General features: G+C 43.2%; 1 non-coding gene across 1 annotated transcript; it reads right to left on the bottom strand.

The window, feature by feature from the left end:
- Positions 1-13,183: 13,183 nt before the first annotated feature.
- Trnal-caa (transfer RNA leucine (anticodon CAA)) lies at positions 13,184-13,258 on the bottom strand. Its single transcript has one exon. It is a non-coding gene; the product is annotated as a tRNA-Leu (tRNA).
- Positions 13,259-13,854: the final 596 nt, after the last annotated feature.

Genomic DNA, 13,854 nt, shown 5'->3' with positions numbered 1-13,854 from the left:
TTTTTTAATATTTCTATTTACGACTGAAATCACCGATGCAGTAACCGCTTTATGATCGCTGATTCCCTGTTCTGCGTTAACTGTTTCAAATAGTTCGGGTCTGTTTGTCACCAGAAGGTCTAATATGTTATCGCAACCTAATGGTAAGGCGACCGCTTGTGATCAACGGAAAATCCCTTTTCGATTTTCAATCCGGCACAAATTTTCATTACTGTCATTCCATTACAAAGCTGAAGGTTGTCCATACTCGCAGTTGCGAGTACATTTCATGTATTTCTTAACGGGCGCTGCAGTCATTGACTGTGCGGCTGATCCCAGCGGAGGTTCGAATCCTCCCTCGGACATGGGTGTGTGTGTTTGTCCTTAGGATAATTTAGGTTAAGTAGTGTGTAAGCTTAGGGACTGATGACCTTAGCAGTTAAGTCCCATAAGATTTATACGAAAAAAAAAGTCTTAACGGTTGTCGACGCCGCACTGGCCGTTTCTTCAGGCATGCATGCTTATCCGAAAGAACAAGCAACGTACTTCTGAACTATACATACACTTCAATATAGTATCGTATCCAGTTCTAGCAGATAACATTCTCCTTTAGATCTCTACATGCTTTATGGCTTTCAGCTCTTTCAGCTATACGCGTGCACGCTGCTCGCGCACGTTTCCTAAAGACGTATACTCATCTTCCATTAGATAGCGTTCCCAATTTACTTTATTTTACACTTAACTGCATCGTTGAATGTAATATTGTCATAGTTTACTAGAGTATACCAGTAACAACCACATTTAAATGTGTGCTGCTCTAATACATGATTTACATTTAAAGTAACAATACAACGAAGCACAGGTTTGAATTGCTGGGAGTAGCTGGACCACAGCTGGTGAAACATTACACATACTGATGAAAGAAAATTAACATTGCCTTGCGGTTACATGCAGTGTTAGTTAGTTAGTTACGTGTTCCAGTGATCAATCTCACGTAACAGTTAAGATGTGGAACGTGTCAAGTGCATAATACCCCATTCCCCTAAATGGCACAGAGTACGTATATCATACACATAGATTTATTTATTCATGTTCAAGAACTCATCTATGGTATAAAAGGAGTTGTCAAGGAGATATGATTTCAATTTCTTTTTAAAACTGTTACTGTCTGTTAGACATTTTATTTCATCTGCCAATTTATCGAAAAGTTTTACAGCACCATCTTTGACCCCTTTCTGTGCCATAGATAGGTTAAGTAGAGGATAGTGTAAGTCTCTCTTTCTTCTGGTGTTATCATCATGAATGTCACTGTGGTTTTCAAGCTGGTCCATGTTGTTGAGAACAAATTTAATTACAGAATAAATGTACTGTGAGGCTGTTGTAAGAATTCCTAAACTATTAAAGAGATGCCTACAAGATGTACGACTATGATCCCAAACACATTATTCTAACCAGTTTCTTTTCAGCAGTGTTGAGTTACCCAAAAACATTATTCCTAGTGATATCAGAGAGTTAAGTATGCAAAGTATGTTAGCTTGATAATTTCTGTATCCTCAAAATTAGCAATTATTCTGATTGCAAAAGTTTCTGAACCTTGTCACTTTAGGAGACCCAAAATATGAATTCTCCACCTAAGATTCTCATCTATATGTACACCCAAAAACTTAGTTTTCTCTACCTTGGCTAATAACTTTTGTTGATGTGTTATATTTATTGAAGGAACTGCACTCCTTGGAGTAGTAAATTTGATGTATTGTGTTTTTTCGAAGTTCAGAGCAAGCTCATTTGCAGAAAACTAATCAATAACATTTGCAAAGCCATTATTTGTGTAATTTTTTATTGGAGTTTCTTTTACTGGATTAATAATGATGCTTTTTCATCAGCAAACAGTGTTAGTTTAGCTTCTTGTTTCTGATAAGAAGGGAGGTCAGTCACATGTATCAAGAACAGGAGGGGACCCATGATCGAACCCTGTGGAATACCTAATGTAATTTCATCCCAGTTAGATGAAGCGGGAAACTTCCTTAAATCACTTAAACCATATAAAGAAACATTTTGCTTCCTGTTCTGTAGGCATGACTTAACAACTAATATACGCTTCCATTTATACCATATAATTGTAATTTCTGTAACATAATGTCATGGTTCGCACAATCAAACGCTTTGGATAACTTACAGAAAATTACTATTGGTGACATTTTACTGTTTAAAGACTCTATTATGTGGGCAGTGAAATTGTATATAGCTGCCTCAATGGAACAGCATTTTTGAAATCCAATCAGTGATTTACTAAGTATTCCGTTATTGCTGGGATGGCTATCCACTCTTGAGTACATTACTTTCTCGACACTTTTTGAAAATAATGTGAGCAAGGATACTGGTGAGTAATTATTGACATGTGTGGTGTCCTCTTTTTTGTAGATAGGCTTGACAATGGCTTATTTTAACCTGCCTGAGACAATAGCTTGATTTAGTGATGCATTACAGATGTGACTCGGAACATCAGCTGTAGCTGCTCGATATTGTTTTAATACCTTATTAGAGATGTCATATACTCAAACAGAACATTTATTTTTCAAAGATTTAATGATTTTCCTTGTTTCACAAGAGGCTGTTAGACGAAAACTAATCAGACTAGGATTTCTCAAAACTGACTCTTCCATGTACTGCTTGTCTTTTTGTTTTGAACTATACTCATTAGCTTTTTTACCTACACTTTAGATATAGTTGTTAAACACATTAGCTACTTGTGTACTGTTGGTTAAGATGGTCTCATTCTCTTTAATAGTAAAACTACCTACCCAGTGGTTACTTTTCCTGTTTCTAGCAACATTCCATACTGATTTGATTTTACTGTCAGAGCTGTTAATTTCATCTTTAATATGCATTTTTTTCATTTTATGACAACTTTTCAAATAGTGTTGGACCGCAAGCTTGCAAAAAAATAATAGAATGGGGTATAACAAGAACTGAAGTCACGTTTATATAGAAAAGTTCATTCCATTCGGTTTATCTCGTCGATGCATGCGAAAACATTGCCTGCAAAAAGTAGAGATGATTTGTGGACGAAAATTTCTCTGCCGTTTAGTTTGTTAGGCCCATTGTTTAATCAATAAAAATGGTTCAAATGGCTCTGATCGCTATGGGACTTAACATCTGAGGTCATCAGTCCTCTAGAACTTAGAGCTACTCAAACCTAAGTAACCTAAGGACATCACACAGAACCATGCCCCAGACAGGATTCGAACCTGCGACCGTAGCGGTCGCTAGGTTCCAGACGGAAGCGCCTAGAACCACTCGGCCACACAGGCCGGCCGTTTAATCAATAATTAACGTCGAATTATTTATTCATGGGGACGACCTTTTGAAAGTGGACGTGGCCAGAACGGGAACAGTGCAACGATATTGGAAGAGTCAAGTCCGAAGGTCACATACAAAGAAAAGTTCATACTCCGATCAAAAGTATCCAGACATTCCTATGTAATGCGTAATTGACCAATAGATGTAACGAGACGCCAGCCCGCCAGCATAAAGGAAGGCGGGATGTATTGTGTTGCCAGCAGAGAAGTTTTGTCACCTGAGTAACATATCTTTCACGGACATTTCGATCTGTTGATGATGTGACTGTGAAGTGCAAACGTGAAGCAACAACCACAGCTAAACGTCGAATGGATCGTGGAACAATGCACAGGGCGGTTTTACGGAATCGCACGAAATCAGCGGAAGGAATCATTCGTGAGCTGCAAAGTGCTGTCGACAGTCTTGTTAGCACAATGACTTTGTGGAGTTAAAAAGAATTGAGTATAATGGTCGTGGAGCTCCTTATAGACAATACATTTCTGTAGTCAATGATGTGCGACGCTTAAGGCCGTGTAAAGAGCAACGCCACTGAAGAGTGGATGACTAGAAACAAGTGATTTGGAGTGTGAATCACGCTATACCATGTGGCGATCTGATGGCATAGGTTGGGTTTGACGAATGCCTGGAGAACGTTACCTGCCATGATGTGTTTTGCCAACAGTGAAGTACGGAGTAGATAGTGTTACGGTATGGGGGAGTTTCTCCTAGTTAGTGTGTGTACCCTTACTGTGCTTAAGAAAACGCTAACTGTGGAAGGAGATGAACACATTTTTCAGCATCGCCTACTGCATATACTAATGGAACCGTTCGGAAAGAATGAATTTTGTTGTATCAGCAACGGCAGTGCATTCTGTCATAAAGCAGCATCTACACTATTAGCCATTAAAATTGCTGTACCAAGAAGAAATACAGATAATAAACTGGTATTCATTGCACAAATATATTATAGTAGAACTGACATGTGATTACATTTTCACGCAATTTGGGTGCGTAGATCCTGAGACAACAGTACCCAGAACAACCACCTCTGGCCGTAATAACGGCCTTGATACGCCTGGGCATTGAATCGAACAGAGCTTGGATGGCTTGTACAGTACAGCTGTCCATGCAGCTTCAACACGATACCACAGTTCATCAAGAATAGTGACTGTCGTATTGTGAGGAGCCAGTTACTCGGTCACCATGGACCAGACGTTTTCAATTGTTGAGAGATCTGGAGAATGTGCTGGCCAGGGAGGCAGTAGAACATTTTCTGTATCAAGAAAGGCCCGTACAGGACGTGCAACATGTGGTCGTGCATTATCCTGTTGAAATGTAGGGTTTCGCAGGAATAGAATGAAGGGTAGAGCCACGGGTAGAAACAGATCTGAAATGTAACGTCCACTGTTCAAAGTGGCGGCAATGCGAACAAGAGGTGACCGAGACGTGTAACCAATGGCACCCCATACCATCATGCCGGGTAATACGCCAGTATGGCGATGACGAATACACGCTTGCAATGTCCGTTCACCGCGATGTCGCCAAACATGGATTCGACCATCATGATGCTGTAAACAGAACCTGGATTCATCCGAAAAATTGACGTTTTGCCATTCGTGGACCCAGGTTCGTCGTTGAGTACACCATCGCAGGCGCTCCTGTCTGTGATGCAGCGTCAAGGGTAACCGCAGCCATGGTCTGCTTGTTTGTGTGTGAGAAATCGGTTGGAAACTTTCCTCGTGTCAGCACGTTGTAGGTGTCGGCACCGGCGCCAAACTTGTGTGAATGTTCTGAAAAGCTAATCATTTGCATATATCAGCATCTTCTTCCTGTCGGTTAATTTTCGCTTCTGTAGCACGTCATCTTCGTGGTGTAGCAATTTTAATAGCCAGAAGTGTATATGGCAATGTTGTGTGGACAATAACATTCCTGAAATGGAATAGCCTCTAAAGGCTCTCGACCTGAACCCAATGGAACACCTTCGGAATGAATTAGAATGTTGACTTAACTCAAGGCCCCCGACGTCCAACATTACTATCTCCTCCGGTTTCGACTCTTCAGGAAGAATGGACTGCCATTCCTCTACGGACCACAGACACCGCACTGAAACTGTCCCCATCAGAGTTCAAGCCGTCATAAGGGCGAGGTGTGGACACAGCTCACACTTATGTACACCAGTAGGTTTCCGGATACTTTTTATTAGCTAGCCTATATAGCTAGTGGTCGAGAACAAGAAGAATGTTTCCACAGTTACTCTTCTATTTCCCTTGGTTAACGACTGACATTTTTCGTGTATTTTGCTAGCAAACGTTTTCCGTTTGCATGAAGCATCTCCCTGAAATATATGTAATGTTATCAGTTTGCTTATGAATTAGTCAGTTTTAGATTTTTTCTAATTGTAATTCACAGAAAACTAGATTTTGATTTCGGTGAAAAGTGGTACATAGCTTTTTGATTTCTCTCTGTCTATCTGTACTTTATTTAACTTTTCGCTGAAACCGAAAAGGAACCCTGTAAATGAACGGTTAGCAATGATATTTATATGAAGCAGCCCCTCAAAATGTCCGTAATGTATTCATTTTACTTATGATTCACCCAGTTTTAGATATTTTTTGTTTTATCTTTAGTGAGCTACAGAAAAGTAGTATTGGTTAGCGTGAAATATAGTACACAACTTTTTGATTCCTTTCATTATATGTTTGCCAGTTAATTTTCCGCACAGATCGAAATCACCTTGGCTAAGAATAGTCAGCAATGAAATTAGATATTGTTGCGCGAGAACGCAGGATCAAGAGTGGTTTCAAATTTTTATTGTGTTAGCTTCTGTGGTGTTGCCGGGACAGGACTTAGTCTACGCATCGCCTGCTCTGCAGCAGAATATGTAGTGACCCTTCCAAACTTCTATCGTAATGATGGTCATTGCAAAGCCTTCATGTCCTTCCGTCCTTGGGAAGCGCAGAGAGTAGCGATGGAATCCTGAGAATAAAGGTGTAACATGGTTGAGGCACCTGGATGCTGATACGTCCGTGACTGTTACGCACTGTAGGGTTTGTATGTAGCCTGCCTGCATGTAACCCGGTAAGTCAACCTGTCGTGTGGTGGTACCACGTATTATCCGTCTCATTGCGTCTACAAGAATCGGTATAGACGACTCGGCCTCTAGCGTCTTCACTGTGAGAGCGGCTGTGCGGAAAAGGAGAAAAACGAGTACCTGTCTTCTTCTCCAACTATCAGCGACTGCATTTAGACTTGTTAGAGAAGAGGCCGATTAAGTGAGAGCGAGGTGTCATTGCGAAGCACATCTCGGTGTCCTGAGCCAAGAAGTCTTTGAAATCCGACGGAGCCTTGGCGGGTGGCCCTGCGATGTGGTGTCGCTGACTGACAGGTGACCTATTGGCCTCAGTTTGTCGCGTCTGAAGAGCGACGTGCTCAATTGGTCCCAGTTGTAAACTAGTACTGGATGGTGAAGCTGTCGGCCGTCGTCGCTTTTGGTGCTCGCTGCAGCCTCTGCAAATGTGATGGATGCACATCGCGTGTACGACACTTCGTCCTTCATAACAATGTTGAACATGCGACTCTCAGACATCACAGCTACTGTCTCTGACTGGCCAAGTGCTGAATTTTTCGTCTCTGTGGAGCTCTCGGTACTAGGTATTCTGTGGTTGGGTACGAAGTGAGACACAGGAGTTAGAGCAGCTGAAGATGGCTTTCCATGAAAAAGTTTGTCGACCTCTTCTTGTTGATAGGCACAAACCTGTACTGGTAGCTCTCACACACTCATTTTTATTGTAGCCTACTATTCTGCTTAGTTGTTTCATTGCCGAAGAAACGACGGGCTCGTTAAATGTTGTATTTCTTTTCACTTACAGAAATTTCTAAATAGCGCCAAAGTGAACTGTGACTCGTCGCCAGTTACCTTTGCGCAGCCCTCCTATTGTTAGAGTTTTAATCAACGCCTTTACGGGGGCTTCTGTGGAGGTGGATATTTTGGCACATCGTCCACCGTCATCAGCTTCATATAATTTAGGAAAGCTCATATAAAACCTAAATGTTTGCAGTCTGACGATTATCTGGGTTAAGACCAAAAAAATGCTTGCCGGATTGTGGCCTATTGCTCAGTGCACCGTTGCAATGTCCTCGTCTGTCCCCGGCGTCGTGAGAGGGATTTGCTTAGCATCATTAGCCAATGAACACTCTAAAACAGTGTTAACATCTTGATCCGAAAGGAGCTACTGCCGATTTATTACACGATATCGCATCTTTCCCCACTACGGAGCAGTGTACCGTTTGTTATAATTAAAGTTGGGTGAAGAACGTAGTACTTCCTAATTACACCTCTCTTTTAAGTCGACAGACGCTGACACTATTTATTTTGTCCATATTTCACTGCTTCTCTGAGAATACTGTGACTAGTGCGCTCGACTAAGTGTTTCGTTGTTATCGAGAAATTTTATGATCTTTCTTTCACTTCACGTTCATTTGGAAATACACTCCTGGAATTGGAAAATAGAACACATTGACACCGGTGCGTCAGACCCACCATACTTGCTCCGGACACTGCGAGAGGGCTGTACAAGCAATGATTACACGCACGGCACAGCGGACACACCAGGAACCAAGGTGTTGGCCGTCGAATGGCGCTAGCTGCGCAGCATTTGTGCACCGCCGCCGTCAGTGACAGCCAGTTTGCCGTGGTATACGGAGCTCCAACGCAGTCTTTAACACTGGTAGCATGCCGCGACAGCGTGGACGTGAACCATATGTGCGGTTGACGGACTTCGAGCGAGGGCGTATAGTGGGCATGCGGGAGGCCGGGTGGACGTACAGCCGAATTGCTCAACACGTGGGGCGTGAGGTCTCCACAGTACATCGATGTTGTCGCCAGTGGTCGGCGGAAGGTGCACGTGCCCGTCGACCTGGGACCGGACCGCAGCGACACACAGATGCACGCTAAGACCGTAGGATCCTACGCAGTGCCGTAGGGGACCGCACCGCCACTTCCCAGCAAATTAGGGACACTGTTGCTCCTGGGGTATCGGCGAGGACCATTCGCACCCGTATCCATGAAGCTGGGCTACGGTCCCGCACACCGTTAGGCCGTCTTCCGCTCACGCCCCAACATCGTGCAGCCCGCCTCCAGTGGTGTCGCGACAGGCGTGAATGGAGGGACGAATGGAGACGTGTCGTCTTCAGCGATGAGAGTCGCTTTTGCCTTGGTGCCAATGATGGTCGTATGCGTGTTTGGCGCCGTGCAGGTGAGCGCCACAATCAGGACTGCATACGACCGAGGCACACAGGGCCAACACCCGGCATCATGGTGTGGGGAGCGATCTCCTACACTGGCCGTACACCTCTGGTGATCGTCGAGGGGACATTGAATAGTGCATGGTACATCCAAACCGTCATCGAACCCATCGTTCTACCATTCCTAGACCGGCAAGGGAACTTGCTGTTCCAACAGGACAATGCACGTCCGCATGTATCCCGTGCCACCCAACGTGCTCTGGAAGGTGTAAGTCAACTACCCTGGCCAGCAAGATCTCCGGATCTGTCCCCCATTGAGCATGTTTGGGACTGGATGAAGCGTCGTCTCACGCGGTCTGCACGTCCAGCACGAACGCTGGTCCAACTGAGGCGCCAGGTGGAAATGGCATTGCAAGCCGTTCCACAGGACTACATCCAGCATCTCTACGATCGTCTCCATAGGAGAATAGCAGCCTGCATTGCTGCGAAAGGTGGATATACACTGTACTAGTACCGACATTGTGCATGCTCTGTTGCATGTATCTATGTGCCTGTGGTTCTGTCAGTGTGATCATGTGATGTATCTGACCCCAGGAATGTGTCAATAAAGTTTCCCCTTCCTGGGACAATGAATTCACGGTGTTCTTATTTCAATTTCCAGGAGTGTATTTTGCCTCTTGTACATTGCAATCGATGATAGTGTGTCTACGAGCGCTTTTTACGCTGTATGTTTGTAAGGGATCTCATAGTGATACACACTTAGAAAGAGGGCCCATCTCATGTGGCTTTTGGGCTGTTTTCCCTGGACGTCACAAACGTAGGCCAAAACGTGTTAACAAAACTGATGATTACTGCCCAAGCGAAATTTGTTTCCATGCAGGAAATAATGGTTTTTCTTTTTTACACTAGATGCGATAGTCAGTGGATTCTCATAGATCTGAGAATATTGTAACTATGCACATTATAAAGTTTTATACCGAAAGTGATGCTGTCGTCCGTAACATTTTTTGTGCCGTCGCTTGGCTCTAACATGGCGCAAAGAAGCAAATGGATCGAACAGGAGTTGATTTCTAGGAGTAAATGTGGTCAGATATACCTATGACCGCAATTTACTCTGTAGTGAGCTATATGCTTTGTTGCATTCTGCTATCCACTTGAAAATGGACACATTATTCACACAATTTCTTTGACGATCGTGTAATTTCTGCCGCTTGTGGAATTAGTTTTCTGTAGTGTAATTTTGTATCATGATGACAGTGCCTTACTTCTGTGCCACAAAAATTAACCATATCTGACTTTTTTCATAGAATGTAAGGGTTTTGCGTAAGGTAAGTGTTTATCTTCAAAATGAAAATATGTGATAAGTCATTAACCGCCTTCTGTTCCTAGCCTGTCTGCAATGTTTTCTACAGAACAATGCACGCCATTTTTTTAATGACAGACAATTAAAGTTTGTAGCGGTTGTATTGTACGGTATCTTTTCTAATAATTTTGATAATATTTTTTGCTTTCCTTGTGAAAAGGGTCTTACACTGAGCATTTAAATCTGCATTGTATGGGAAGATGGGAGGAGATCTGTCAGAGTGGAAATATGACATAATTACATTGCCAATACAGCGTATCTGATCACAACTGATGAATACTAACATCGTATTTACTTAATAAGTGTTTTCCTTGTTCTTTCCCTCAAAAACAACCATCTCCTGTGGATCCCCTATAATGCCATTCTGTAATAAATCTTTTACAAGGTTCCACAAAAGAAACTCTGCTTTAACTTACCATTTATTGATCACAAATCATCAATGAAGATGATGTGGGCTTCATGTGGCTGACTCCATGTCTTCGTGTGCACATGATGATAGGTTATTACAATAGTTAAATTGATACATTACAAACTATAATCAACACATCATCGCTTACACTCAACGATAAAAACTAAAAAGTAATTTACTTTCTTGATAACGATTTCTGTGTATATGCGATTGTCGAGCTTCCATTTGTTTTTCCGTTTTTTTCTTTTTTTCACTGGCTATCTTGTCACAAACTTCTGACTTACACTACTGGCCATTAAAATTGCTACATCACGAAGATGACGTGCTACAGACGCGAAATTTAACCGACAGGAACAAGTTGCTGTAATAAGCAAATGATTAGCTTTTAGAGTATTCACACAAGGTTGGCGCCGGTGACGACACCTACAACGTGCTTACATGAGAAAAGTTTCCAACCGATTTCTCATACACATACAGCAGTTAACCGGCGTTGCCTGGTGAAACGTTGTTGTGATGCCTCGTGAAGGAGGAGAAATGCGTACCATCACGTTCCCGACTTTGATAAAGATCGGATTGTACCCTATCGCGATTGCGGTTTATCGTATCGCGACATTGCTGCTCGCGTTGGTCGAGATCGAATGACAGTTATCAGAATATGGAATCCGTGGGTTCAGGAGGGTAATACGGAACGCCGTGCTGAATCCCAACGGCCACGTATCACTAGCAGTCGAGATGACAGGCATCTTATCCGCATGGCTGTAACGGATCGTACAGCCACGTCTCGATCCTTGAGTCAACAGATGGGGACATTTGCAAGACAACAACCATCTGCACAAACAGTTCGACGACGTTTGCAGCAGCATGGACTATCAGCTCGGAGCCCATGGCTATAGTTACCCTTGACGCTGCATCACAGACAGGAGCGCCTGCGACGGTGTACTCAACGGCGAACCTGGGTGCACGAATGGCAAAACATTTTTTCGGATGAATCCAGGCTGTGTGTACAGCAGCATGATGATCGCATCCGTGTTTGGCGACATCGCGGTGAACGCACATTGCAAGGGTGTATTCGTCATCGCCATACTGGCATATCACCCGGCGTGATGGTATGGGGTTCAATTAGTTACACGTCTCGGTCACCTCTTGTTCACATTGACGGCACTTTGAACAGTGGACGTTACATTTCAGATGTGTTACGACCCGTGGCCCTACCCTTCATTCGATCCCTCGGAAACCCTACATTTCAGCAGGATAATGCCCGACCGGATGTTGCAGGTCCTGTACAGGCCTTTCTTGATACAGAAAATGTTCGACTGCTACCCTGGCCAGCACATTCTCCTGATCTTTCACCAATTGAAAAAGTCAGGTCAGTGGTGACCGAGCAACTGGTTCGTCAGAATGTGCCAGTCACTACTGTTGATGAACTGTGGTATCGTGTTGAAGCTGCATGGGCAGCTGTACCTGTACACTCCATCCAAGCTCTGTTTGACTCAATGCCCAGGCGTATGAAGGCTGTTATTACGGCCAGAGGTGGTTATTCTGGGTACTGGTTTCTCAAGATCTATGCGCCGAAATTGGGTGAAAATGTAATCACAAGTCAGTTCTAATATAATATATTTGTCCAATGGATACCCGTTTATCATCTGCATTTCTTCTTGGTATAGCAATTTTAATGGCCATTAGTGTATCTTCCCGATAATGCACAATGCGTAACCTGCAAATGATAATTGATGATTATGTTCTGCACACTTAGCATCGTCGTATTTAGCGCCTGTACTGATATGTTAGGAAACATAAATGCAAAGATGTTAAAGTCTGTGAAAATAGTCAATAAATCAAAGTTAAGATAAAATAATAATCACCGCCTGACTGTCACCCGCCATATGGCCCGACAACCAAGAGTAGTGATCTGGGGTGCCATTTCTTTCCATAGCAGGACCCCTTTAGTTGTCATCCGCGACATCCTTAAATCACTGAGAAACGTCGACGATATTTTACGAACCGTTCTTTTGCCTTTCACGGCAAGCCATTCTGAGCTCACATTTCAGCAAGACAATGTACGCCTGCACACGGCGTGAGTTTGTAGTACTTGTCTTCGTGCTTGCCAAACGTTACCTCGGGCAGCAACTTCGCCGGATACCGCCCCAGTTGAGAACGTTTGGAGCATTCTGGGCAGGGCCCTCCAATCAGGCTTCGGATTTTGACGATCTAACGCACCCACTGGATAGAACTTGGCACGACATTCCTCAGTGGGACATCCAACATTTCTACCAATCAATGCCGAGCCGAATAATTGCTTGCATAAGGGCCAGAGGTGGACCAATGCGTTATTGACTTGCTCTGTGTGTGAAGCTTTCTCGTGAGTAAAGTGTCCCGTTTTTATCAAATTTTAATCATTTGTTTGTCTGCGCATCACCTCACATCTATTGATTTCCGTACCTTTCGGATAATTCTTTCGTGCAGCGCCTTTTTTTAAACTTTTTGTGCGTGTATATTACCAATTTCAGTCTTCGAGATACTATCAGTAGTGGGTAAAATGATTAATATGCTTCTTTTAATTACACTCCTCGGTAGACAAACTGACTCTTAGGCTAGCTGGCAGAAAGCCATACAACATCTTTAAAGCAAGAACAATATACAAACGTTAGCATTTTTCAGTAAAGAGGTAGGGTACATGCAGGATCACATATGAATGTAAGTTTCTCTGTTTCGCACCGTAACTGTCAAAACCAAACATATTAACACACTGCATAGAGCAAATAAAACAAAACAATATATAAAAAGAATGAGATTTTCACTCTGCAGCGGAGTGTGCGCTGATATGAAACTTCCTGGCAGATTAAAACTGTGTGCCCGACCGAGACTCGAACTCGGGACCTTTGCCTTTTGCGGGCAAGTGCTCTACCAACTGAGCTACCGAAGCACGACTCACGTCCGGTACTCACAGCTTTACTTCTGCCAGTATCCGTCTCCTACCTTCCAAACTTAAAAATGTTCAAATGTGTGTGAAATCTTATGGGACTTCACTGCTAAGGTCCTCAGTCCCTAAGCTTACGTACTACTTAACCTAAATTACACTAAGGACAAACTCACACACCCATGTCCGAGGGAGGACTCGAACCTCCGCGGGGACCAGCTGCACAGTCCATGACTGCAGCGCCTCAGACCGCTCGGCTAAACCCGCGCGGTGAAAACAATATATAGAAATAATTTGTATCAGAAATATCTGCTCTGGAGCAGAGAGTGACAGATTAAGAGCTACAACATTCGCATCACATTGGTGGTTATTGTAAAACATTGCAAAGTAATTTTGCGTTATGTAGTTGATTTTATGACAATCTACCAACCGTGTGTCATGTTAGATTAGCATATCACCATCCATACGGTAAAAGCTTCTATGTTTATCACATCATTAATAGCAAATCCTCTCAAGTGAAGGGCGGCCGTTTCCCCGTTCCACTCGAGTTTTATTTCTTTACAACCTTTCCTTCCTTCTACCTGACGATACAGCTTTCCACCA

This window comes from Schistocerca gregaria, chromosome X, assembly GCF_023897955.1.
Source record: "Schistocerca gregaria isolate iqSchGreg1 chromosome X, iqSchGreg1.2, whole genome shotgun sequence".
In the NCBI taxonomy this organism is placed as follows: domain Eukaryota; kingdom Metazoa; phylum Arthropoda; class Insecta; order Orthoptera; family Acrididae; genus Schistocerca; species Schistocerca gregaria.
The sequence above is the reverse complement of the archived record's forward strand: the minus strand, read 5'-3'. Positions and strand labels throughout refer to the sequence as shown.